Source organism: Acanthochromis polyacanthus, chromosome 16, assembly GCF_021347895.1.
Source record: "Acanthochromis polyacanthus isolate Apoly-LR-REF ecotype Palm Island chromosome 16, KAUST_Apoly_ChrSc, whole genome shotgun sequence".
In the NCBI taxonomy this organism is placed as follows: domain Eukaryota; kingdom Metazoa; phylum Chordata; class Actinopteri; family Pomacentridae; genus Acanthochromis; species Acanthochromis polyacanthus.
The window spans coordinates 3,092,952-3,120,822 of record NC_067128.1 but is presented as its reverse complement, the minus strand read 5'-3'; the positions used below and the strand labels follow the sequence as shown (position 1 = coordinate 3,120,822).

At 41.6% G+C, this 27,871-nt stretch overlaps 1 protein-coding gene across 1 annotated transcript in view; it reads left to right on the top strand.

Annotated features, from left to right (window-relative positions):
* The window catches only part of LOC110957341 (neurexin-3b), a 373,395-nt gene that overhangs the window by 292,151 nt on the left and 53,373 nt on the right, over positions 1–27,871 (top strand).

Genomic DNA, 27,871 nt, shown 5'->3' with positions numbered 1-27,871 from the left:
ACCCTTGCGTCTTCTGACCTGAGTCTAGCGTGGCTGGGCTACATAGAATTAACAGCAGCGACACATGATGCTGAAACTGGCATTGGACAAATTGCTGAGAAAAGTAATATTTCAAATGATATTATCGTTTAGATCTTAGTGTTTTACTGTCATTCCTGGAGAAAGGGGGGGATTTATACAGCTGGACGGCCCCCTGTGGCATCTGTGCTGCACCTCTGTGTTCTCAGTCTACAGCTGAAGCTCCTCTCATGTGTATTTACCTTGTTTTCTTCAAGTTCCTATTGCATGCAGTGCAGTGACAGCTTCTTTCATGCACAAACAGCACTCTACTGACTCTAATATTAATGCACGAGCCAACTTCTCATTCTCCCAACACCTATTCTGTTACCTCATCTCCAGATATTGGCTGAAATTAGTCTGCTAGCCTTCTTCTTTCTTAAGCAAAACAATGGCTGAATTCCATCTAACTGCAGGAGGTTTAAGGTCTTGGCATTGTGCATGGTGGTTCACTGTCACGGCTTTCTGGGATGCTTGAATAGAGCTGTGCCGTCATTAATCTGTTTAGCTACACCTGTCCTTTTGCTTCAAGTCAAAGTGTAAGACTCTGTTTAAAGAAAGAAGTTGTGGATTTAAAATTTAAAGTCAAAGCACAAAAATAATAACGTCAGAACATACTCGAGGTGAGAAGGTGAGGAATTATTTATATGCATCCATTAACTTCACACAAAGTGCAGCGATGAGAAAAAAACAAATTAATATTGTATCATCAGATTGTAATTATTGATGCATTAATGTGTGCATCACTTTATGATGCAGCCGGCAAGAGTGGAGCTACTTTTAATTACTTCACAGGCTGCTGAAATCAATAAAATGCCATCTATGTTTATCTAATATAAGATATCATAATCTACTGCTGGATTGTACATGTTTATGAAGAATCTAAAACTGCAAAGAAGCTAATAGCTTATCAAATAAATGTGCATGATAAGAAACAATATTGGCTCGAAATCTTAGAGAGTTCAGTAGTATAAAATTAAAGTGTTAAATATATATTCCAATTTCTTCCTAAAACTTTCACACTTGACTAAATGTGCTTCGTTGCAAGGATGAAATAATGTTTCCTTGCCTCAGATATTTTTAGCATGTCTGCTTATTTGATTAAGCTCAATTTCACTCATAAGTATGCACAAACTTAACTCAGATAATAAGGATATTACAATTACATTTTGCCAAAGTGTTCCTCAACAAGACAGGAGTAGTAGCAGTAGTAGTTGCAAAACTGAAAAACACCATGACATGCAGTGAACCAGGGACTAACATGGCTCCGGGGAGTCTGAGGCCTCGGGGCAGTTGTCTGGTTCGTCACATGGTGGATAGTACAGCCTGGTGTGTGGCGCTTACTAATGGAAAAACGCATATTTAAGTTTTCAGAACCAACTTTATTAGCCAAGACTCAAGAATTTGAGTCTGGTGTTTTCTTTGCTCTCTTACATAAAACAAAACCTATGTGTTTTTAAACAAGAACAAGACATTATAGGAGGAAAACGGGTGTTTAGCTCGTGTGTGCGACTGCAGACATGTGTAAAGGAGCATGCTGAAACTGAAGCAGAGGTTTTTAGTGCAAAATTCGATTACAAAGTTTAATGCAAATGCAATAATTAACAATAAATACAGAGTTATTATCACCTTGTATACATGAGGTAAATGAGAAATAATGCACTGGAACAGAAGGCAGTGAGTGTTGGATGAAATAAACAGATATGTGACATACAGTACTTACAGTATATGCAATGGTTCAGGGCTGGGATCCAAAATCTGATGTTCTTGACTGATTTTAATGTTTCCATGTGTGGTTGTTTCGGTGTTCAGTGTTTTGTAGCATCCACCAGAGGAGAAGGTGAAACATGATGTGTTGGGTTGGTTTTAGTTGTCCTTTTCTGTTTCTTCACCCGTGCCTAGGACATGAATGCTTTGTAGTCCTGGATAAATTTTTAAACAAGTTTATTTGGGACCATTTTGAACATGTTAAAGACTCCCTCCAGTGAGAATCAAGCTTCTTAGCTTGTTAACAAGTCCACATTGTGCTTTTTTTTAATTTACACACTAGAAGTCACATGATGAGCTAAATTAGCATGCAACGCCACAGCTGAGGATTTCCTACATGAAGCTGCAGACTTGAAAACATGTGTTTGCACCACTGAGGTTTCAAATGGAACAAAAACCTAAGGAGGTATTCCTGTCAGTGTGGGAAAAAGAAGGGAGCTTCAGAATCGTTTTCCACATTCAACATCTATCCATACATTAGGATTATCTATTAACCTCAGCATATTTTTGGACTATGGGAGGAAGCTGGAGAACCTGGAGAAAACCCACACATGTACAGGGAGAACATGCAAACTCCAGGCAGAAAGATCCCAGGCTTGAACGCCAGCCAGGGATCTTCTAGCTGCAAGGCAACCACCATCCTCAGATCAAACATGTAGCATAGAGTAGTTTTGCAGTGTTTGAGCAGAGTCGAGGTGAGCTGGTGTGTTTGAGCTGCAGTGAATGGAAAGACTGAATCCAGGGACTTCATAGATCCACACATTATAATGAAAACGGTGGTGTAGAGTCACATGTAAGGCACTTTAAAATAGAAATGGATCATTTAAATGGGAATAAAACACTTCTCAATATGTGACTTAGATGCACAGGGATGAGTTTTTAGGAGATAACCCGCCAACCAAAGAGGGATGTTAAACCAAGCTTTGCAATCTCATAAAGTCTAAATGTACCTGGACCTGTTTTCTGCAACTGCAAACTTAGTTGTGTATTTAAAAAGGCCATGCATGCATGCCTAGACTTTAATTAACATCATCTTAACCTGGACTTTATGTCCCACATCTATGAATATTGTCTTCTTCTGTTCTGCAAGAAGACAGCTTGTATTACAGTGCTGTAAAATAACAAAAAATGTTGTATAATGGAAATGTTAACTCTGTATCTTTGACTTTTTCGGAGTTAAAGACAAAACTTTACAGATCCTTTTCATGGATATTATTCAGCCGTTTAAAACTTCTCAAGTGCCCCTGAGCTCTTAAAGTGCAAGTTTGGAGGAGTTTTTAAGGGTTAAATCAGTGACCGGAGAGGGACTTTAAAGTATTTTGTTTAATTTAAGATTTAAACTGCTTGAGCTCACAATAAGTTCTCATGAAAATCAATGAAAAAAAAAGTATTCAGCAATACAGAAAGAAACAAAAAACACCTCTATTGAGTGCTGATTTATGCTAATTTGCTCCTGTTGTGGCGTTCCTGAGTTGACACGGAATAATCAAGGAAAGAGGGTGAGAGTTTGTTGCCTGTAGTTATTAATAATTAACAACTTCGGCAGGCACCTTCACTCGGAAAACATAGAAAAAGATGCACAAGACACATTTAAATGCACATTACACCGAAAGGCTTTTTGTGTCTTGTATTTCCCCCTCAAACGACACATGCATGGATACACACAAACATATGTAACACAAGGGCACTTTCATTCCTTCCTCTCATTCGTACACACCCACCCACATGCTCACACTCACCTCATCTCTCCACTACAGCCATGTAGATGCAGGAACACACACACAAACACGCACACATTTCCACAGGCTCCTTCAGCAAATGTTCACACCACGGTGCGCTGCCACTGACACTCCAAACATGATACGAGGGCTCTTTGGGGACGTCTGCCTGTCACTCATCCATGTCAACCAAAGGCGCTTCGGGGAGTACAGTTTATGTAGCAGACCTTCTGATGCACCACATCACCCTCCCTGACTCCGTTTTCGGAGGAGAGCCACAGCAAGTAATAACCGAAGCCGAAGCTGGACAAACAGAGCAGCATTATTACAATGTGCCCATGCGGTCTGTGGCCTTAGCCCCGGCCCCGGCAATGTATATTTCATGGATTAAGATGAAAAATTCAATGAGAAACAACAAACAGTGTGCCTGCCTCTATCTTCTTTGCTCTCTGACAGCCAGAAAACCCCTGGGGTATGCTCGTGTTTTCACAGCTTCATGGTAGGACATGAATCCCATTCGCACGAGTGATGAAGAGATGGAAGGAGGAGATGAAAGAGACACAGAGTATAGCGTCGTGTACATCCAAAAGGAGAACAAATACAAGGGTCTGAATGAAAAAGAAAGAAGAAGAAGAAAGAAGAAAAAAAAATAGGTGGGAGGGAAGGAGTTGGGTGAGAAGAGATGGAGAGATGTGGGTATTTTAGAATTCAGAGCAGGATCAGAGACAAACTTGGCTCAGATAGGTCTCAGCACACAAGCACATTGGCTGTGAATTCCAAATTATGTGTTGCCTTTCTGTCTCACTCTGACGCCCCGCCACCCGCTTTCTCCCTCTTATCTATCACTCCTTCTTATCTTAGCCTCCTGTTCTTTTGCCACTACGGTGCCACGGCGCTCTTGTTTTCACGTTGGAGGCTGGATTGAGCGCTAGGTGCCGGTCGGTCAGTCGGTTCAGCTGCAGTGCGAAAACGATGCCGCTGAAGCTCCTGGTTGAGGCTGTACAGCTGTGTGATACATGCTGAGGTGTGCACAGAGTGATCATTACAGTGGCACCCATTTTACCTTAAAACTTAAGCCCTATTCACATGGAGTTACTGTTACCTCAGGACCAATAGTGATTTGTAATAATTGCAGAGGATTTCTGTGCTCTTAATCCCGTGTGAATGCGCCATGTCTGTAATGTGTGAAGTAAAAAATTTTGTCATGGCAACAGAAATCTGATTGATTTTAAGTTAACTACCTGAAACCAATTACTCATTTCTCACTCTGCTGAGTCCAGCCACACCTACAGGTTGTTCCCTAACATGCATAGAAACATAGACTGTATGTGAAAGATATATATTGTATTGCAGCTTTAAATGTTGAAAAAATGGCATTAAAGCCTTGTTGGATGTGAATGTGATGCATGTGAAAGGGGTCATTTGTAGTGACAGAGAATTATCAACCATCCTTTACGCTCTAAGCAGCAGATTAGTGTCATTCACTTCATTGTCATTGTGTTCCTTACCGTTACAAACATTACTGTTTTGATTTGGTCTCACTGCTCTTGTTTGTATTCCCTGAAAACCTCTAAAAATCCATCGTAGGTGGATTGCTTTCCCAAAATCAAATGGCAGAGAGTCAGAGTTAGTGACTAGCTGGTGAATACTGTCTAGTTTTTAAACCCAAAACTGGTTCCTCTACAACTCAACTGTAGTCTCATTTACGTTTTGAAAGGATTGCATTTTCTTAAAAACTGAGATTGTGACACAGTGGGAAAGTCCAGCTTGAAATGGCTTCAAAGTCGACATAAGGAGAGGAGGATGGAGACATAAGTCAGCAACAGAGCCTACTCCCACAGACTGGAGGTTATGTACTGTATAGAACCATTAGTTTTAGATTGAAGTTTCTTTTTACCTTTGATTTTTAGCTACTGTTTGATTGGGTTCAGGAAACTATCACAGTTTGTTTGAAGCTTTCCCAGGCCATGTTTCTGGAGAAGTACATATACTAAAACATATACTGAAAACCACCTAATCCATAAAAATATCAATCAAGTCTTGCGAGGTCGCATTGTCGTAGACGTTCGCCATTGTGAATTTCAGCCGGCACGGGTGTGTTATTACGGTACGCGGCCCCGATAAAAGCTTCGTAATTGCGGCTTCGTTGTAACGACTCATACGGCTTTATCGTTTGAAATAAGCAAATTCGGGGCCAGTGTTTATATCTTACCATTGGTGGACTTAAACATACGGGTGTGTTCATATTTTATGTTAATTAGCAATCATAAACAAGTCACACGTGTTGAGCCGAGAATACTCGGTCCCAGCTTTTTAAGGGTTAAGCTTGGTTCGGTTTCGGCCCCAAAATGACCAGAAAAGGGTTAAAATACAACCTTTTTTACAATACGTTTGAAGCTTCGACTCCATTTTCATCCCATTTAATATCTACTTGGTTGGCTGATCGGTTGACCTTAAAACAGCAAAACAAATGGCAAAGATACACTGAACAGAAAAAATCTGACTGCAAATACATTTGCAGCAAAACATAAATAAGAGTGCAGTTTAGATGTACAGGAAAGGCACTTTGAGGAGCTGCAGCTGAGTACTGAGATATTTCCATCAGATGTTGCTATTCAGCATCTGCTTGATGTGTAGAAGGGCCAGATATCAGCTAACGTGCTCTACATATCAGCTTAGTTATTGCCCAGCGCTAGTCCTAACAGCAAATAACTGCCTTTAAGTAGCTGCACTTTCTTAGATGGAGACAGATGCTCTCCGAGATCAAAGCGTCTCACTTCACTCGGCGGCATCATAATTTCCTCTATTTATCCGACTCCAGACACAATGCTATGTGTGCTGGAGTGACGAGCGGGGATATCCTGTGACGAACACTTAATGAAAGATCAGAGGGATTTGAAATTGATTGAGGTGTATCTCACCCACAAGGCTGGGAGCCGTCTCCGGCTTCCAAAGACACTCCTAAATCCTCCCCGCCAGGCTTCCATCCACTCTCTGCTCACCTTCTCACCTGAGCCGCCACGGGACAAAGAGCCAGGTAGGGGAGATGGAAGGAGAAGAGTAAAAACCAAATAAAAGGAAGAGATTTTTAGCAAATTGACTCTCTTTCGGATTATTGACGAGGGTGTGAGGAGGGGGGTGGATGATGAATTGCAGGCCTGCTGAAGTGATAAACGTCAACATTAGAAAATAAATCTAGTGGAAAGAAGGCAAAGGGAAAAAAAAGTCTTCTCCCTTCAGTATCAGCGACGGTGTGGCAGATTGGCTCGCTCACAAACACAAGCACATACATCCACACACACTGCAAATGTATTCACTGAGGATTAAGCGCCTGCTGGTTAAAAAAAAAGCTGCAAGAAGTTATTTTTCCCCCCCTTCTCCCTCGCTGATAAAAAAAAAAACTGGGGGATCAAATTTGAGTGCGAAGCTCTTTCACAGATGGAGTGTGTGAAATGTGAAAGTGAGTACCTGTGCATTTTACCGAGTGCAAGTTTGTATTTATTTAATCCTCCCATTATTGACTCTCACCATGACAAAGCTCTATTGACAAGGAGACAAAAAAAAGACTATATGACTTTTTTAAGAAGCCGGGATCATCAGAAAACCAATCTGTAGGGATAAAAGATATTTCCTACTGGATGGCTCTGTTGTAGACTTATTATAAGCACTGAATCAGTGAAGGTTATGGAGTGTATGTCAGAGTTTTATTGATCCTCAGACGTTCTGAGCAGGCAGCAGGGCAAACGGCCAAGGACATGACAGCCCGCTCTTCCATCCTCACACGTCTTGTTCTACTCCTGCATTGTCCTCAGCCATTTCCTCTGTGACTTTATTGTATTGGGGGGAAGAAAACAACAACAACAACAACATAATTTCTATTTTTAGTGGAGGCTTCAGCTCTGTAAAGCAATGCCAACTGTACCCTGGCTCTCACATACATAACCAAAGACACAGCACAGTCCCTTTCAGGTCAGAGCTGGCTCCGAAGAGTCCGCGGCCGCCAGCAGAATCCAGTCCGACCAATAGGGTGGTGACCTTTCTCATCCTGATCCTGACATCCTCAGATGTTGTATGTGCATGTGTGGTGACTGGTTAGAGGATTTTCTGGCTGGTTCTTTTTATTTTTTTTTCATCAAAGGGTTGTTTTACGGGTGGGGAGCAGAGGTTAAATCAAAGAAAAATGAAAGGAAAAGTCTGCTCCTGTACTATCATGTTTAATCAATATGTGATCTTTGCTGCATTCTGGTAATTGTTGTCTTGTAGAGTGCAACTCAGTTTTTATTTGCTCTTTCAATTCAGTAGAGCTGCAGTGGAAATATGGGAGTATGTCTTTCTGCATGGAAGCATGTCCTCTGCAGGGAATAGATCGATAATGCTTTATTTTACTCATCAATTGTAGCATTTTACATTAATAATACATATAATGGTTTCTATGATATGTAATTTCTTGGTAGGATTCTTGATAATCACCATGTATTTTGAAGGATTCAATGAAAACAGACAGTTTTAAACTGGTGCATTCCACCTTGAAAGTGTCTCAAAAACACTGATTCAGACTTCCAAGGATTCATATGTCACAAACCGAAATAAAAAACACTCATAATTTTCTGTATCATTCTTTCTTAGAATTGGTTTCCAGTTTCCAAACCTATGGCTGAGTTTCTCCAGTATTACAACTTGCAATTACGTAGTATAGAGTCGTTTTACAGCGTTTGAGCAAAGTTGTGGGACAGCTGGTGTGCTTGAACTGGGGCTGGGCGGTAAATCGAATTAATTTGATTAATTCGCCTTTTTAAACCTGACGATTTGAAAATTTGCCAAATCGTAAAATCGAGGCGAGCTTAAATATATTACAATACAGATTCTTCTTCTGCCTTTCACGACTTGTGCACTGGCGTTTGCTTCCGCCTCTCATCTCCTTCCACCAAAACACTCACCCCCCCGTCATGGCGGACAGAACAGCAGACGAAGAGTTGGTCGCGAGAAAAGGGCCTCATGTTACATCGATTATATGGAAGTGTTTCGGCTTTGACAAGACTGACACAGAGCAAACTACAGTCATGTGCAAGGTTTGCAAACGTACTGTGAAAATGAAGAGAAGCAGCACAACTAACCTCTTTCAGCACCTCGGACAGAGGCATCCCAAAGAATGGGAAAAGTGCCCGCAGCTACAGTAGTGTGGCATGGCTAGCACTAGCCATAGCAAACAGACCGCAAAGAAACAACAAAAATTGATTAAAATCGTAATCGTCCAAGATGACTAAAAAAAAATCGAGATTTAATTTTTTGGCCATATCACCCAGCCTTAGCTTGAACTGTAGCAAACAGCAGAGGGAATGATGGAGAGAGGTAGGGGCTTCATAGAGCTACATCCAAACCACTTTATGGCAGGAAGGAACTATTTTCATGGGGAAAACTATCAAATGTGTAACTTTGAAACACAGAGATAAGTTTGTTGGCGTTTGACCTGCAACTGGCGTGGACTTTAGGTTTTTCAGGTCATTTGAACTTGTTTGTAAAAATGTGAAATTTGTCCGTCTGTATAGCTCTGAATTGCAAGCAAGTAAAAGGTTACAAAAGTGTCGGGATTGCTTGGAGCAGATTGATTTAAATGTACCTTTTTATGCCAGTTCCATTGCTTTAAAAGAAATAAATTCTAATGTAAATGCAGCAGCAGTGTAGTTCAAGTCTCGAATCAACCACAAAGTCAGCAAAGTAATTTTATATGTATGAATAGTTGGAAGTACATTTCCTGTAATACTGCACTTCATTTTTTAAATATTTAGATAAATGCATTTTGCTTTCCATTTTCTGCTGCTTTAACCTTCTACTCCACTGTATTTCAGAGGAAAATACTGCACTGTTTAACTTTACTGCATTTATTTAATAAACTGCTAGTTACTTTGCAGATTCTGTGTTATATATTCTATGTATCATAATAATTAATAATGCAAAATGTAGTCTATAATTAAATTCTAGACATTATTATATATCATAATTTTATAAGGTTGCCAGATGACAAGTTTTTATGAGCTTCAAGAACTTCATGAGAGTAAACACTTGGTTTGAACAGCCTGGTGAACTTGCTCCAAGTTCTCTCCTAAGCTTCATTCAAAATATGAGTGTACTTATGGCATTTACTGTCTCAGAACATTGTCTTCCCTGCAAATGCGAGCAAAGTTCTTTCCAAGAAACATTCTCAGACATTTTTAAAGAGGAACTCGAGATGATTTTAAGCATGAACCTGTATATTTTATAGGTGCGCCTAAGGAGGGTATGATTCACTCTGTGAAAACAAGTTCTACATCAACCTCTGGGGTTGTTCAGTCCGAGTGGCTGTTTACCCGGCAGTGGAGCATAATACAAAGATATTATTAGCTTCGTTAAGGTTCCGGTGGTTTTTCAGAGCTTGAGCCTTTTCTACTAAAAGCAGCAGTCACGATGCCTCGGCCTGCGCTGCCTTGATTTTGACTTTTACAAAAAAACATAATTAGAACTATTTATACCCACAAATAGGAGCAAAACAACATTTTAAAGTAAAATTTCCTTTGAGATTATGGTGATGTGTGCGCATGCAAAGCAAAAAAATCGGGCCAAGGCTCACCAAGCGAGTGCAATCAGTGGAAGTAGTTGTGTGCAGAATGGGTGCTCCCACGCCCCACGGTGATGCCCTGTGGAAGATCTAAGCCCACGGCCGTGACACTGTGAGTCAGATGACGGATGTTAAGCACAGCTCTCTTGACCCCTCCACTCCCCTCCCTCCCACCCTCCCGAATTTCACAAGACCCCTTTGATTAAGTTGGTTTGAAGGCTGAAGAGCACATACTTAATTCATTCTTCCCGCATTATCTTTAATTCATTGACATCTTGCTAGAACATGCCAGACTGGCCAAAGAAAGAGAAAGGAAAGACGTACTTTCTCTGACTTCTTTGATGGCTCAGCCAGCTCATCCGCTTGGCAGATTCTCTCGAAAATACTGTGTTCATCATATTTTCTCTCCTGCTGATAAGACACATTGCCTTTGATTAGAAAAAAAGGCTGTTCTGTGCATATACATGATGCAACTGCACACAATTTAGAAGTCAGATGTGGCTCTTGTGCAGTGTCCCAGTGCTGAATTGCCCCAACCTGCGCATGTGTTGGCCGTTCTCCAGCAGGCTTCTGCCTGGACAGCAATTAATGTCATTTGGAGTGAAGAGGGACTTCATGACTCATTACATATGCCTTTTGCTCAGAAAAGCCTCCGAGGGGCCTTCTACTCTTGTGTGGTAATGCTGCCACTTGGGGGATGGCACAAGTTGGATAACGCTCTAATTATAAAATTCCCTATGAAAACTGACTTCTGCTGTGCTGGCAGGGATGAGATTAAACCTTGTTTTGGCTTCAGTTTATTTGAGCTTCTAGTGCCTACAGACTCCATAGCTTCTATATGAATATTGCGGGCTTTTACTCTTCGTGCAGTTATTGTCTAACTGCCCCCAGTGTAAGTTTATTTGACGTTTTTGGGGCATTGAAGTTTCCAGAATGGTTGTTTATTGGCCGAGCTGTTGCAGAGAGAGGAATGCTATCAGTTAGCTCAAAAAAGTCTGGTTAATTTTTTTAAATAGTTTGCATAAGAATGCTTTACAATTCATTTCTGCTGCCTACAGACTCCAGAGCGTCTATATGGATAGTGTGGGGTTTTCCCATTTGTGCAATTAATTTCTAACTGCCTCCAGTGTGTTTTTTGTGCTATTTTTTTATGGCGGGTTGAGTTTCTAGAATGGTTGTTTATTGTGGAAAAATTAATGCTTTGACAGTTAGCTCAAGAAAGACTGGTAAAATTTTTTAAATAATTGCGATATGCGCTTTACAATTCACTTCCAGCACTTATCGACTCCATAGACTCTATATGGAAACTGTGGGGCTTTACTATTCAAACCCTTATTCTCTACGTGCCTCTAGTGGGAGTTGTTTTGACATGTCTAGAGGGGTCTAAGTCACCTCTAGGACCTACAGACTCTGTAAATTCTATATGGATGTAGTGAATTTCCCATTTTATTATGGAACTGCCTCTAGTTTCCATTTTTTGGATATTTTCAGGAGGGTTTTTTTCCCAGAATGGTTGTTTATTGGCCAAGCTATTGCAGAGAGAATAATGCCATTGGCAATTAGCTCAAGAAAGTCTGGTTAAATTTTAAAAACAGTTTGCAGATGTGTGCTTCACGGTTCACTTCTAGTGCTTACAGACTCTGTATGGAAACTGTGGGGTTTAACTATTTGTGCAATTATTCTCCAACTGCCTCCAGTGTATGTTGTTTTGCCATTTTTTGTGGGGGAATAAGTTTCCTGAATGGCTGTTTATTGCATAAAAATTAATGCTATTGACAGTTATCTCAAGAATGTCTGGTTAAATTTTAAAAATAGTTTGCAGAAGTGTGCCTCACAATTCACCGGCAACTGCAGAGGAAGAAGCAGGTGATGGTGACATTGACAGCCGTGTATTTTTGGCATTGTACAAAGCATTATCTGACATTATTTCACTAGTTTAGCTGTCAGCTATAGCAGAAAGGAGGGGTTGGAATAAATCATGGGCATTTTTATGCTATAACCTGTGTCAATAGTCCTTCTGAATGGGCAAGGAGGCCAATCTGTGCCTCGCATGGCTGATTCTAGTGGACCTCCCCTCTCGACTACTGTAACCTGTTCACAGTCGTGGCTCAGTGGAGCACACACTGACAAATAGCGGGAGGGAAGGGTGGGGAGGATGAGATAGAGGACAGAGACAGCGAAGGCAAGAGAGGAAACATTGATGGGGGGAGAGGGAGCAGCAGATATGGAGAGAGAGTGAAAACACAGAGAGATGGAGGTGGAGGGAGTCAGTGCAGTGTGTCTAATCTCCCTTCAGGGGCGGCAGTGTAAGGACGCCTTCTATGACAGATAAACTCACCCGACAGCGAGCCCAGAAATGACAGACACCCACTGTGCCCCGACTTGGCCGAGAATCTCCACAGCATCTGGCGGGAAAAGGCAAGGAGGCAACACCTTGTTTCCACCCAGCTTTGTGCAGGAGAAAGACGATGGGCGGTTTTGATAGCGGGGCAGCGGCAGAGCTGAGAGGCGAAAAGGTAAAAGGAGTGAGTGGAGTAATGTTTGCTTTACTGAGGCAAACACAGAAGGGAAGAAGGCAGCAGGAGGTGATGTTTTCGTTCTCTTCTCTTTTTTCCCCCTCAATCGCCTCCTTTCACTCTTCCGAAGATTGTTTAGATCCTGAGGTTTGGCTGGAACAGACAGCTGAGCGATTTGTCACCTGTTACTCTTTTTTTCTCGGTTAAGATTGAGACTCTTCATTCTTTTTTGGAGGAACAGCCTGCTCACTCGACATTAGTGCAGGAGAAATTGTCTTTCTGATTATGTGTTTTTGTCAGACTGCACCATTCTTCTGTCTGGAGCTTGAAGGAAAAAAAAGAAAAAGAAGAAGGAGCAAACATTTGTCAAATTGTGAAGGCGCACCTGAAGGAAGGCCTGGAGAAAATTAGATTCTGTATTTAAAATGAATCCTGTTTGAGATCGGGGTTACCCCATCCCTGGAGTTTCACATGTGAAAGTGCTCATCTCCACCTCTTCCAGGGAGCATGAAGTGAGCGTGCTTCTGCACACTTCTGAGCAGTCGAAGGTGGCAGATGCTCATTATGTGAGCTTGTGTGTGACACAGCGATGAGTCTCCTGCAGTCTTGTTCGGGAGCTCAGGCCGACCTGGGACAGACCTTCAGAATCACTGTGACATTTTAAAACAACCTCCCAGTGTCTTGCAAGATAGACAATATATTTGTCATTTTCTCTGGCTCACTATTCTCTGCCCTCTGTGAACCTCTATGTAGTTATCTCTGAATATGTGAGCTAACACACCTGTCCGTGCCTGTATGTTTCTCTGTGGCCCATTCGTGCTGCTGCCATCACAAACTTCTCACCTCCAAAATGAGAGTCCTAAAAAGTCAGATAAAAGCGCAGCCATAAAAGCATCTTTGATTTGTGCACTTTGACATGCTTACAGCGTGCATCAGCATGCATGCAAAGCTCCCAACATGCAAGAAAGCGCTGGGCGTAATCAATCATTTGGAGGCCCTGATTAATGTTAATGGTGTTTCTCAGAATTACATTGGCATCTCCTTGCATTCCAATCACCTAGATTTCATGCCTCCTCTCTGCAGGCAGCCCTTGTTAATTGTGAGAGAGGGGAGCCGCGATGAGCGCTATCTGCCGAGCCTTTGATATGCACTTATCTTTTAGCAGTTTCATATTATGGAAAAGAAAATTGCCTTTAAAAAAATGGCTGGTGCCTTATTACTTTTGGGCCAATTAATTTCTTGAAAAATAATGCCTTTTTGAAATGGTGGGGGAAAAATAATTATGGGGGATAATTGACGAGGAAGGACAAGCATGCAGGGAGGATGTAAGAAGACATGAATGCAAATTTACTATTATTTCTGTAGTTCATAAATAATACTCCTTTTTTCGGCAGAGGGTGAGGGAGGTTTTTGACGACAGCTCGGCCTGAAAGTGTCCAAAGCATTCAAGAAGTAGGGCACTTGCCTCAACGTTCCTTGAAGTGGTAGAGACAGACCGACCTAGATTTCCTCCTGTTTATTCAGCCATTTTAGGTGCTGGCTATTCATGGCTCCATTTCAGCGCTCCCCTTTTCATCCGTCTCTGTTTTCCTGCTCCTTAACATACTTTTGTTTGTTCTCTCTTGTTTCTCCCCCGTGTCCTCTGTCCACATCACCTCTCAGTCTGAAAACATACATGAAAGTCAGTGGAAATGGCGGTGACACATTTGGACAGCTGCTGCGATGCCCCACGCTGTTTAACCGCAGGGGCTCTGATAGCTCGACTTATCTCAAAAAACCCTATTGTAACCCACCCCTAAGTTTTATACTTTTCGCTAAAAACGATCATCTTATCTCGTTCGTACAGTCCCGTATTCCACCTCTGCTGATAATACAAGTACAGTATCTCTGCCTGCAGTGCGGAATAAAGAGCCAAACAATTGCTCAAACAAACATCTTTAAACAATCATCGGCATCATCATCTTTTTATGCATTCCTGGGACTTTGATGGGGTTCCGGTTGATTTAACACAGCTCTAATGCACCGGATGTGGTCGTGAATTAGAAATGAATAAATGCTAAGTGAAACTTGGACTGCCGACCAGTAGCAAGCTGATATGACAGCCACACACACGGAGATGGCATATGCTGCCCAGCGTGACTTCTGAACCATCACTGCAGGAGACTTTAGACTCTGCTGCTGCATTCTGTCCATTCATGTATTCAGCCATACGTTAGACTAGACCTACTCAACGTTACAGCGCCAGGTCTCCAGGTTAGTGACTGGTCAGTAACAAAAACACATTTTACCTACCTCTTAAATCTAAAACAGTGTCTTTCTAAACCTTCTCTTAATGCTTTATCCTTATTGTGTGCCTGTGTTGTGTTAAAACTTCTGTCCTTACTTTCTGAACTTGTTTGATGACTTGATAAATTTGATTTTTTTTCCTGTTTCACGCTTCACCGGAGCATTATATCCGGTTAATCTTTTAACCCACGTGTGCCATGCAACCCGTTTCCTACCTGGAGCTGCTTTCATGGGTCACATGAATAAATCAGACGAGTTCAAAGGACGGGTCGCATGATGTGCTCAATCAAATAATGATACTGATGTCAAGTGAAAGACGATGAAGGTGCTGGCTCAAGTTATATTATTAAAACTACCACGCTCGCGTATTCCCGAGGAAAACGAAATATGTAATACTGTCAGTTCAAGATTGTTGAGATTTTTTTAACCCAGGTTCTTTATATATCCAAAGCAAATGTGTAGAAGGGAAAGATGGAGATAAAGATTAAAAAGAGGAAGGAGAGAAACTGACTTGCCCAGAAGTAAGTTGATGGACAGACATTAGCGAAGTCTGGGAAGCTCTTAAGATGAAACTTATTTCTGCAGCTCGATGAATTACCGACCTGAAAGACACAGTTTTTAATCCAAATGGAAATAAATGGGCAGCCGTTTTAAAGAGCCCATATTATGCTTTTTTTTCTTCGGTCTGGTATAGCTTTGCTCGTGTGTGTAATAGGTCTTCAAACCTAAAAAATCTAAAAGTCTATTCAAGGGAGATATTCTCTACTGCCTGAAATGCTTCAGTTGAAGTCCAGGCTTTTAGTCTGTTACTTATTTACATCATCATGTAACATATTTGCATAATGTCTACCTGCCACTGCCACTTTTGCAAAAGCTCTGTCTCCTTTTTTATTTAGACAGTAGCTTGTAATAGAGTAGGAGTTATGGTATGTATTCAGCATGACAATATCAGAGCAGACAGCTTTTTGAGAGGGAGTCTTAAAGAGATCCCGTTATACATTGTATAATGACAATAAAGAATATTCTATTCTGAAATGAAGCATTTGCAATGAGAGATTTTTAAAGGCACAATCTTTAATTCAAATGGAAATATAAAGGCAGCACCAGCAACCCAGTTTTAAGAGTCCATATTATGTTTTGAGGGTTTTTACCTTTACTTAGGTCCATTACAGCTGTTTTTATTTACAGGAGTTATTTTCTGCTCCTTACTCGCCTCACGGAGTTTCATCCATTGTTTATTTACATCATCATGTAACACATTTGTATCATATGCAGGACATTCTGTTCTCTTTATGTGTTGACTTCCTATGTTAATAAGGGTTTTTTTTTCTATCTGAGGCTTTTGTATTTGTGTTCAAATAGAACAGTAAACACAGCAACACAGCACGTTTTCACTTATGAACACAAACTGTTGCCTTTTCATGTTAAGTGTACAAGGCAGTTTTTATGACTGCAGCCTGAAAATCTAAGCACATTAATTTCAGGGGTGTCAGTATTTTGTTATACTGTCACATTCCTATTGACTCGTAATAAAGACTACATCCAGTGGATTGTATTTCAGATTGAGCTCAGACATAGAAATGAATAAATCCATTCATCCATCCATTATGGCCCCTGTGACCTGCAGTAGAGTGACTTAGCCAAGGCAGTGTTTACCGCTAAAGCCCTTTTTGTCATTGATAGATGACAAACATCTGCTGTAAAACGTGATCATTCAGTGAATGTCGCTCGCACAGGTATTATTTTGTACCAATTTCACCAGCTCCACTAATTTATCTCCATTATAACGGTGTTTATAGCAACTGGAGGTGCACTTTATCTCCTTACTAAATCATAATCTCTCCAAGTTGAAGCAATTACAGCACAAATGGTGTGAATTTAAACAGCAGCGATCGGTGTCTTCGGTGCTTTGTGGGAGGGAGCGACCCACGAATTGATATTATCTCACAGACTCTTGGTGGATTTGAAAGTAAATGAATCTCAAATCAAAATAAAATGAATCTCCTCTTCAGTAGAATATCAAAGACAGAGAGAAATGGAAAGAAGAAGGAGGAAAAAGAAGAGTTTGATGGGCATGGTGAGGCTTAATGCGCCCGGTTAATGCAGCTCTTTCTTCGCCTCACATCATTTTTTTCTCAGACGTCCACTTTCATGCTGGGTGTCTTTTCGTTTCTTTCCCACCGCCTTCATCCCTGACATCTCAGCGGGAAAGGTAGAAGGCAGAGGCTTGATCCCAGGCAGGTTACTCTTGGCAACAGACCACCCACCCCCCTCTGCTGCTTGTGTGTGTTCGGGGTCCATCCAACAAGATTTGGCGCCAACGCTGGCAACCCAGCCCCGACCCCACCTGGCTTAGAACAGAAGAGGCCCTTTTTTTTTTTTCTTGCCTTATCATCTCCTATGATTCAAGAACAAGCACACCGCCTTTGCTTTCCCTCACTTCAACCTCCACCGTCTAAACCTGACACGACCGGCAAGGGATCAGAACACTGTCTACTGTCGAGGCCAGCCATTAGCATTAGCATTTTAACACCTGTTCCTGCACATGTGCGGGTGTTAGCGCTTCTAATTTTAATGCAGCTCGCAGAGACAACATTGGACAAGCAAAAAGTGTGACAAAAATGTTAAAAGAAGACAAAAAAAGCACAACAGTGTGTGTGTTCACGTGCACGTTGGTGTTTACATGCATCAGTCTGTCTGTTTGTGCCTGGAAGTGCGTGCCCAGAATAGTAAATTTATATAAACAGATGGATGAGAAGCTGCGTCTCTGTCTCTTTCCTCGTCTCTTTGTCTGTTTTTTTTTTTTTTTTTTTTTTGCACTCAGTGAACTGTGATCCAAACTCTGCTTCAAAGACACATCTATGGCTGCAACTTACAAGACAAGAGAGCAACTATGTCCATCTCCTTTTCTTACAGAGAGTCTGTGTAGTGAGGCTTCCCCTCAATTTACAATCTGTATCTCTGGCTGCATTAATTCCCGTTTTGTTTTTTGGAACGATGTGCAGCTATCTGAAGCAGATACTGTTTTTTTCCCCCCTGTATTCGTTCCCTCGTTCTTTCCCTACCTCACAGTGTGTTCTTTTTTTTTTTTGCATATTACCCCAGACATGGTAAGGAGAGCGTGCAAAATACAGAGAGCAGCTCTTCAAACAAGCTGAAATCTTTTGTGTGTCTATTCAAATAATTTCACCCCGTGACTCTTTACCGAGCAGCTGCAGCGATGCATGTGATTGTGACTCAGGGTATTCTCTATGGGAAAACACACTCAAAGGTCAAAGATAAAGTCTTTGTGTGATTTATTTTATTATTATTTTTTGTTGCAGTCTGGTGTGTCCGTACTTGTTTCCGTTTGCCTGTACCCCAAGGACTAGTGTGGAGGATTTAGAGGCATCTAGCGGTGAGGTTGGAGGATGCAACCGGCTGAATAAACCTCCTTTTCCTGAATTGTTGGACAATCAGTGGTGCAGCTTTCTGCATTTAGGGTATCTGTAGAAATAGTATAGCATGACAAACTGCAATCTCCAGGAAGGAAGAATGATCTGGCCGCAAATATTCCAGTTCCTCAAATGGCCACTTGAGACTGCGTGGAAAAATGAGTCTATCCCCATAGACCTGGGTTAAAATGTCCTACTTTACAGCAGAAATAAACTTGTTTGCAGCCCAGTATGAAGAAAGGTTTTGGTCTCTTTAGCTAATTTCCCTGTTCGTGACAAACTGTGTAGAGGGTAATGCTTCTAGAACTCGCCCATTTAAATTATATTAGGGTTTATCCATCTCAACTCCAAACTGTTTTTTTTTTTTGCTCCTATCACATTTATACTCGCCATTTTTACTGAAATATGAAGTCCTGCACCTCTCTAGGGGGAAAAAAGCACAGTTGAACTCAAAAATGTCATTAGTAGTGATGCCATAAATCAAGAAATAAGAAGTTATTTCTTAATAAAAGAAAAAAAACAGGATTCAGCATGTACAACATTTTCCCGAGTGCCTGCAGGTGTTTCCAAAAATGGAAATAATGGTGACCTATAGGTGTTTTACTGCTTACATTTTTAGTTTGCTCCCATTCTTTTCTCATATTTGCTTGGTACTCGGGTGTGAGTGTCTCTCATGTGCACAGGAGCACTGAGTAATTACTTTCTTACATAATCTGATTCATGCAAGCCACATGTTTTTAGCAAATTTTGAAATGAGGCATGTCAAATAAAATGATTCCTGTGAAATATCATTAGATTTGGTTAATTTTCAAGACAGAATTGGAGGCCGTATGCATCCGAAAGTTGAAAATCTAATGATTCCTTCTGTTTGATAAACAGTTTCTGACTCTGATTAGCAGGTTTTTGGGTTCAGTGCCAGAAACTCAGGGATGTTTGCATGGCCTTAAAGCAGGGGTGTCAAGATCCGTTCCTGGAGGGCCACTATCCTGCATGTTTTAGATGTTTCCCTCTTCCAACACAGCTGATTCAAATGATTAGCTCGTTATCAGGCTTCTGCTGAGCTTGATGATAAGCTGATCATTTGAATCAGGTGTGTTGGAAGAGGGAAACATCTAAAACATGCAGGATAGTGCCCCTCCAGGAACTGAGTTTGACACCCCTGCCTTAAAGCATTGTTTCGCTCATTTCTGGATTTGCTTTGGAGTCAGGTTACGTCACCAAAATGAAAACCGCTGGTGCACACTGAGCTTTGGTCTGCGTCAACAAGAAGTCCAGGTTTTATAGTGATGAATGCAAACATTGTTCTTTGCACTGGTCCTTTCAACACGGTGTCTGTTTTGTTACAGAAAATGCAGCAGGTAGGCATTTTGTGACCTCAGTGGAAAGTTGTTAATTTCAGAAAAATGAGGGGAGGAAAGAATGTGGGATGAATCGTGTGACCGCTTGATTTATTGTGCACTACTTTCATTCTGGGGCTAGCAAATAGAAAGTGCTCAAATTCAGCAGCACATTAAATTAAATATGTGCCGAACAGATTCTAATTTGATCACCAAGCTGTTTCAATTTCATTAGCCTAGTCCCTAATGGACTTTCACAGCATATTATTCCATCTAGCGCAAATCCTATTCATTGGCTCTTTTTATTTTTTTCTAAATAAGCCCCCTGGTGTGCAGGGACCATGTGGCTCAACACCGCACAGCGTGGGGTCGCACAAAACCTGCTTTTTCTTTAATGGACGCAGAGATACACTGAAATCAAGTCTGAATCGACTCTGAGTAAATGTAATCAAACTTTAGATTTATGCCCCGCATCTTATTAACAGCTGTTGCGAAACATCAGGCCAAGCAGGGTATTAATACGATGGTGGCAATTTGAGACTGCGTGTGTGTTTGTTTGTGTGTTTTTGCAGGAGACTGAGGCTCATTGCTTTTGCATATGGCCTGAGTGCGTGCTGTTGGTGCCCGGCACACGCTGCATTGTGCTGCTGCAAATGAAGCAGTGCAGCAGCAGGTCAGGCGGATGAAAATTCATGGCTGACGTTTTACCATGTGATTTAGAAAGCTTGTAATGATACTGTATGCATTGTAATTACTTCAGCTGTGTCAGAATTCTACCATAAACAGAGATGGAGCGACAAACAGCACCTTTAAGTGGATCTGCCCTCTATAAATGATGTTAGATTATTCATAACGGCATGCTGGAAATAAAGGAATCTACAAAGGTCCATAATTATATGAAAGAAGAGAAACAACCACTGTAGGCATTCTTCATAATAATATAATCATTATGTAAATTCATTTCTTAAATGTGCAGACCAGATGCATGGTTCTTTCATTTTTGCTGTACTCATGTTGAATTTACTGGATCTGGAAGAGGTTTTTGTTAATCCGGAGTTTTTGGGCGTTTTTTTTGCTCCTGTCACATTTTTACTCACTGTCAGCTCATTTTTCATTGCAGTATAAAGTCTCAGTGGAAACAGCACAACCACAGCTAGAAGGAGAAATGACTCGGAAAATCTCTTGTGCAGCATGGCACGCTTATAATACCTTTAATCATTAAAATGAGCAGGTAAAAGTTGATTTTTTTTCATTGTTTATTGATTAAAAATTAAATCAGTTTGTGCCTGCAGGTGTTACCAATGCTGAAATAGGTATTTATGATTACATTTTTAACTATTTGATCTGTGTAAACACTGCCTGCAGCTCAGCCGAAAAGTCATTGCTCCTCAGTCACAAAGGGAAGTGCAGAATGTTTTTTTTTTTTTACAGAACCTTGTTAAAGTAGCTGTTTTATTTGTGGTCATTTTTTAAATGAGACATAGAATAAAGTGATTTTAATGAAATTTCACCAATATTATTTAGACCAAACTTCACACCACAGCTGACTTGTTAAACAATTGTCAATGATTCTTTTGTTTTCACAGTTTCAGGCTCTGATAAATGGTGTCATTTTGCTTTTCAAACATGCCTGCAAGTTTTGGAGTTCAGAGGGTTTAAATAAGACTAATGAGGATTTGGCTTAAAATAAGCAACAAAAAAATAGAAGTGTTGTTCACTGATGCAATACAAAGGATTCACAGTGGACAAACGGGGCCAAGGATGCACAAAGCCCCGAGGGCAGACTTCATTGTCCTGACGGCCGAGTGGAAGAAGCTTTTTCTGAGTAAAAGTACATGAAACTAAAATCTAAAAATAAATCTAGAAAGACTGGTCTATAGTGCTTAAAAGCAGCTACAGATTCATTGGTCATACAAGATGCAGCATCCAAAGGTTCTTTCAGGGACACTCGCTTTTCCTGAGACAATGCAGGCCGGAGACATGCAGTAAAGTATGGTAGCAATGATTAGGATCAGTGCACTGTCAGTACTCCAAGTTCCAAAAGGCTGAAAGTGATAGTACAGAGCTGGAGAGGACTCTGCGGTAACATTGATAAATGTTTTCACCAGGCCGTCCGCCATTAGTGTCAGGGCAAGTTACAGCCACAAGAGCGGACAAACAGGAAATAGAGAAAGAGTGGGTGTAAATAATTGATAAGGCTGACCCTGCGCAATTCATATTCTGCAGCAGAGGATCAAAGAGTAAGGCTCCGAGTTTGACATTGAGCCCGAGCGCAGGAGTCAAAGCCATTACCTTCCCCGGCAACGCTGCTTGTGTTTGTATTAAAAATGCAATGACTCTTCCTCTTCAGCCTGGGCTAACGCTAGCTGGCACTCCTGGGCATTAACCAACTGGCTAATGGACTCGCTGGTATTACCCCTGCAATTACAGTAGCGCTAAGTAAAGCGAGGGGGAAGCCATTTTGTTCATGTCCATTTGATGAAGCTGTTCCTGGCGCTCTCAGGTGTGAAATACAGCCTGAGTTAGACCTCTGGGTTCTTTTAGGTGTGATCAATATTTCAGAGGCACCCAGGCCTCGGTGCCTTGTATCCCACCACATGGGCTCTGCAGCCAATTATGAACATCTGAATGAACATTTGAGCCAATTAATGATTTATGACATTTCACAGTTTTCGGGGGAATGTTTATTTGAATAGTGCATTAAGACTGCCACCGTATGAAGCCGGAGAATCCGAGAAGGCTGCAGACTCTGCTTTTAATGTGAGAAAGTAAAACCGTGTCTGCAGTGTTTTATTCAGTCCCACAGTAAAAGAGATCTTTCCAAAATGAGAACCTTTTTGCGGACCTCATGCACTGGCAGCACTGCATACAGTATGCATCACTGCTGTGGTGCACATATATAAAAAAGTACTTTATTCATGGAATTTAAATATGAATTTCTTTGCTTTCTGTCCTCATCAAGTCTGAGATTGTCCATCCGTTATATCTGCTTTCTTAGATCACTTAAAATATTCACTTCATTTAAATTATACAAGACATTTTAGGTTTGTTTGCCAATTTTTGAGATTATATTCGTCTGTGTAAGTTACAAACATCATTGTGCTCGTTACTCTGTGTAATCTCGTCAGGTTTTAAATTATTTTTTTAATTAAAAAGAGGAAATGTCCCATATGAAACCCTCTGACAGTGCATCCTATGGATTATCCAGGTAAACAGGGACAGGATACATGTTACTTTAAGTTTTTAAATTCACATAACCAGTACTGTGAACACCATACATTCAACAAGAAGAGATCATTTGGAAGTAAAGAGGTATTTATTCATTTATTTAGCAGAAATGGGATTGGGGGATTGCCACAAAACGACACCATAGAACAACATCACTGATGGAAATTGGAGATGAGGATAAGATTCCTGGAGTCCAAACGCTGGTGGTGGAGGTGGTGGTGGTGGAGGAGAGTAAGGGAATTTGTAAAGTGGCAGAACTGAAATCTGAAGACAGACAAACACCAGCAGGTAGAACACTGGATGAGACTTGGAAATTGAAAGTGAAGCCGTTATGACAACGTGCGAAAAAGTGACGAAAAGAAGAGGACAGAGAAGCAGGAATAGTTCGTATTTCACCAAGAGGGATGGAGACAGAAGATGAGAGAGCAAATCCTTCTTATTTCTGTATTTACATGTATAAAATGGCCGACAAATTCCGTGAAAACAGCCAGAACAGCTCATTATCAATCAGTGTGCCCCGCCTGTGGCAGACAGCCTCGAGCAAAACATGGGACACAAAATACCAATTACATGTTAAAAAAGGTGAAGTGATATTCGGCAACAGATAACACAACAGTTTTGAACAAACGTTACTCTGACGAGGATTAAAAGTGCATATGTTTGCCTCTAATTATGAGCTGGGTTATTCCACATCGTTGCTCTCGTCAGTACGTTTGTATGATGCATGTGGGATTAACTACTGAGCCCATGCTTGTCTTATTGGTGTGTTTTTGGTTGAGCCCCAAAATTATTCATAGAAATGCCAAATTCTGATTAATAGTGAATTTTCATTCAATGAAAAGGTCTCTTTCCACATCTTCTGAGCAGCCAAAATGCTCGATGCTGTCTTAGTGACAGACCATGACAATAAAGTCACAAAGCTCTTTGGATTTAGTTCTGACTTGCAGTTGACTAAAACCTGACTAGAGTACCAGTGTATCAACCGTTCTGCATTTATAGTGCATTAGTTTGCTTTAGACCATGACTGAAATTACCGTTAGACTGGTATAGAGGCTGTATTTTCTCAATATGTGAGAAACATTTCAACGGATATGAACAAAACCAAACTGCAATATTTTAAACTCCTAGTCAACATCTCTACTACAATGTCTTACTGTCTTTTGTCACTCATTCATGTTTCTTCCGGCCAAAAGAAAGCTATTTAAACAAAAATGGCTGTAAATAATTTGCTTCAGAACTGTAGGAATAAAATATGTTCTACCAAAAGCACAGAATTAAAATCTAAATCATTTGCACAAAGTCTGTTTGTTTGTTTTGCAATTCGGGTGAACCAGTCATAAATTTCCAAAGGTGTGATTACAGCAGGGTCGCTGGGTAATTTTTTATTCTTGTTGGGCTGTACATCTGTCATATTTTCTTTTTTTTTTTTTCTTTTAGGTCCAATCCATTTAATCCATTGTGGAAATGGGAGACAATCTTTCTGTAATTAGGGGTTTCAGTTTCACCAGTGGATTTTTAAAGACCACCAGCAACACACTGAGCCCAGGGCCTGTCGAGTTGTCAGTATATTCGGTACATGAAGACATGACTAGCATTAAAGGCCAGCACACACACACACACACACACACACACACACACACACACACACACACACACAAAGCTCTCCTTAACAGCCTCTAACATCCTACCCTTTAGCAAATTTCTGACTCCCGGAGTTTGATGCGCACAAGAACAGACAGCTACAAATCACTGCGCCGTCTATGAGTTATCTCTGTCAATTACTGACGATAAATGGCTTTGGCACTGTGAAGGCCAGGTGCATCAATCCAACGCGCCTCGCATTGTCCTAGCTTCTCCACTCTATTGATTCTCCTTCCACCGCTTCCTCGATCCAGTTTTGATGGCCCCTGACCGCAAAAGCTAACTTGAGCGCTGATGTCAGATGAAAGGGGGGATATGTAACACAAACTCCCACCCGGGGACATGTTCACATTCTAGATATCAGATCTTCCTCCCTCCCAACTGAGCCTTAATATAGATCCAGTGGAGTCAACCCACTACAACTTACACCTTGCCCGTACCAGATTTCGGTCAAGCTTTGATTGCAACGCCATACCTTTTTTTGCGGGGAGGGAGAACTCCCACTTTAATAATATTTTCTGACCTCAAAGGCGCTTTCAATGCATATCTTCTTATAGCGGCTATCTGGCACACGGCTACGTATATTTATTCATTCCTTTCTCTGTTTCCCTATCTCTTTTGTCAGCTTTTTTCTCTCCCCAGCAGAGCTAAATGTGCTTATTCTACCCATCTCACCTCCATAAAATGGCTGTCAGATGTATTTATCTGTCCAGGGCCTGTGGCTTAACAGAATGACCATTCAGCGAGCCGGGGATGGGGATCCATTGTGAGCGGCTCGTCCTCTGTACAGCAGCTGTCTGCTGAGGGCTGCGGTGGCTGTCTGCAGGATCGCCCACCACTGCTTTGAGTGATTTTCTCTCTTTCACTCTGCCCGGGGCGCTCCATGTGTTGGAGGCATTGATCGACCCTGAATTGGATTGCGGCGGGCCTGATTACTGATGTCAGTGTGTGCCGGGACACGTGGGAACGCTGGAGCTCCTCATGCCAAGATGGATGGATGGATGGATGGATGGATGGAGGGGTGTATCACTCGCTGAAATTACATTTATCAGTCAGAGTGTGAACACAGCATGCCCACACACACTGTACACTGAAATGACACATAAACAAACTGCCAACATGATCGTGTGCTATTCCTATAGTGCCCAAAGTGTTCGTGATTGGCATTAAAATAAAGACTGTGGGGGCATGTTGGACCGCATCACGCCAGGAAATCTCCCTACTGTAACTCTGCTTTTGTATTTTTTTTTCCAAGTTCGTGAGATAGTTCTTTGATGAAAGAAAAGATTCTTCGGTGCAAGGTTATGACTTTGCATTCGAGTGTGTGTTTGGAAGCGATTCTCCGTGCATCATTTGTTTACACCTGGAGTAGTGGCCATCATCTTTTCCACTAAGAGAACAATAGCCGTTTTTCCCCTCCTTTGCTCAGGAGACAATGAAGTGCCTTCCCGCCTCGCGAGCGACAGGCCAATAAAAAACGTAATTGGATCTGTCAATCAGACGTTGCTGCAGCGCGGGGGTGGGCAGGCAGGTGGGTGGGTGGCGGTGGCAGAGGCGGGAGGGTAGCCGGACAGCGGGAGTAGAAGGAAAAAGGGAGTGAGAGAGGAGGAGGAGGAGGAGGTGTGTCGTTGCAACGGCGGTAACACACACACAGCCTCCTTCTTTGCCTGCAGGCGCTCAGCAACAGTTACAAAGGTGTACAATTGTTGTGTTTTGTTGTTTGTTTGTACCAGGGCCAGGGGGGTGACGATCTGTCTTTGTTTGTAGGTATTAGTGGGTCGGTGATGTGACTTTGATGCAGCTACACAGGAGAGCCGGGGCTGCCAGAGCCTCTGAAGGTCACAGTGGATGTACGACTGCTGATGTGTCTGTCTGCGCTTTGTATGCGCTCGAGCCGTCAGACATGTTGTTTTTTTGTACCAGGGAAAGGTCCTGTCATTAGTCAGGAAGGCCAGGATGCTTTAGTAGTATTTTTCACGGTACAACACACACACCGAGCATCACCTTGTCACATTAAATCAGCATATTTGTGTATGTGCTTATCTTAGCCCGTGTAGGTGCACGGATTGTGTGCGTTTGCTGGCAGATAAGCAGCGTACATGTCTGCACACTTCTGCCCTGCGCGCTTTTTATTGCACACGTTTGTCCGACGCTCTAAGTTTTAATGACAGCTACTTAAATTAAGAGCCCAGTTACCGCCTGTCTGACGGATGATGTTCAAATATTCTGGGCTCCTTCTCTGAGCCCTACCTCGGCTTTTAGGAGATGGCTTTCTCATGTCTTTGGTGACATTCTTTTTCCATTATTAGCCGAGCTGGAGATTGTTACAGAAGGGAAGCTGCTCCGTCGTTCCTTGCATTATAGTCTCGAGCACACTGTAATGCTATCTCTTTTTAGGAAAAGACAAAGGATGTTTTAACTGCGCGGGAGCACGCTGCAGGTTTTAAAAGGACTTGTTGAAGAAACTACAGTATGCACAGTCACTGCAAGGTTGCATTTTTACTGACTACTTTCTCAACTTTCTTCCATCTTTAAAAACTTAGAGGGAAACATTACCTCTGGAGGACACGCGGTGCCTTGAATCGAGACTAGAATACACTCTTACACGGCCCCTTGCACTTAAAAAATGCTAAGAAACAAAAATGGGATCCAAATTTAGAGAGATGAAAAAAAGAGTTGTCTGCTTCCTTACAAGGTTTTCTGGGTGCTCTAGTTAAGAAGTAGAAAAGACTGAGCAAACTGGATTTGTTCCCTTTTGATGTCATCTGTATTTCTTTTTTGTATTTTTTATGAATATAGCAAATATATAGAGTGAACAAAATGAATTGATGGTAGGCAAAAGTCAAAGGCTTAATGAGAGGACTGATTTTAAATAGCTGCTATAATAACCTGGTGGGACAGTATTCTGATATTATTGCCTTACTAAGTATAAGTTGGCTTTATTAAGTGTTGTCCTCAGGTATTTGGAGACTGCGACATTAAATGGAGGTCAGCAGGTTTAAGTGTTGTGCCATTTAAGTTGTAGCAACTTGTCGTGCGTTTGTGCTGACTTGCACAGTTTAATTCAACTTGACATTATCAGGGTTTGTGCTCTAACAGTCAGCCATGCAGGACTAGTGTCTCAGCTGATCATTTAACAATATGTGCCTGCCTGCCCCCTCCCTGTGAGAGCCTTTCCTAATTTTGGCTTTGTTATGAGAAACGGTCCCAGTGCTCTGGGCTTCTAAAGAAGGTAATTACACTGAGAGATTCCCTGTGGGGGATTAAAACAAATGACACAGAAAACACAGCCCTT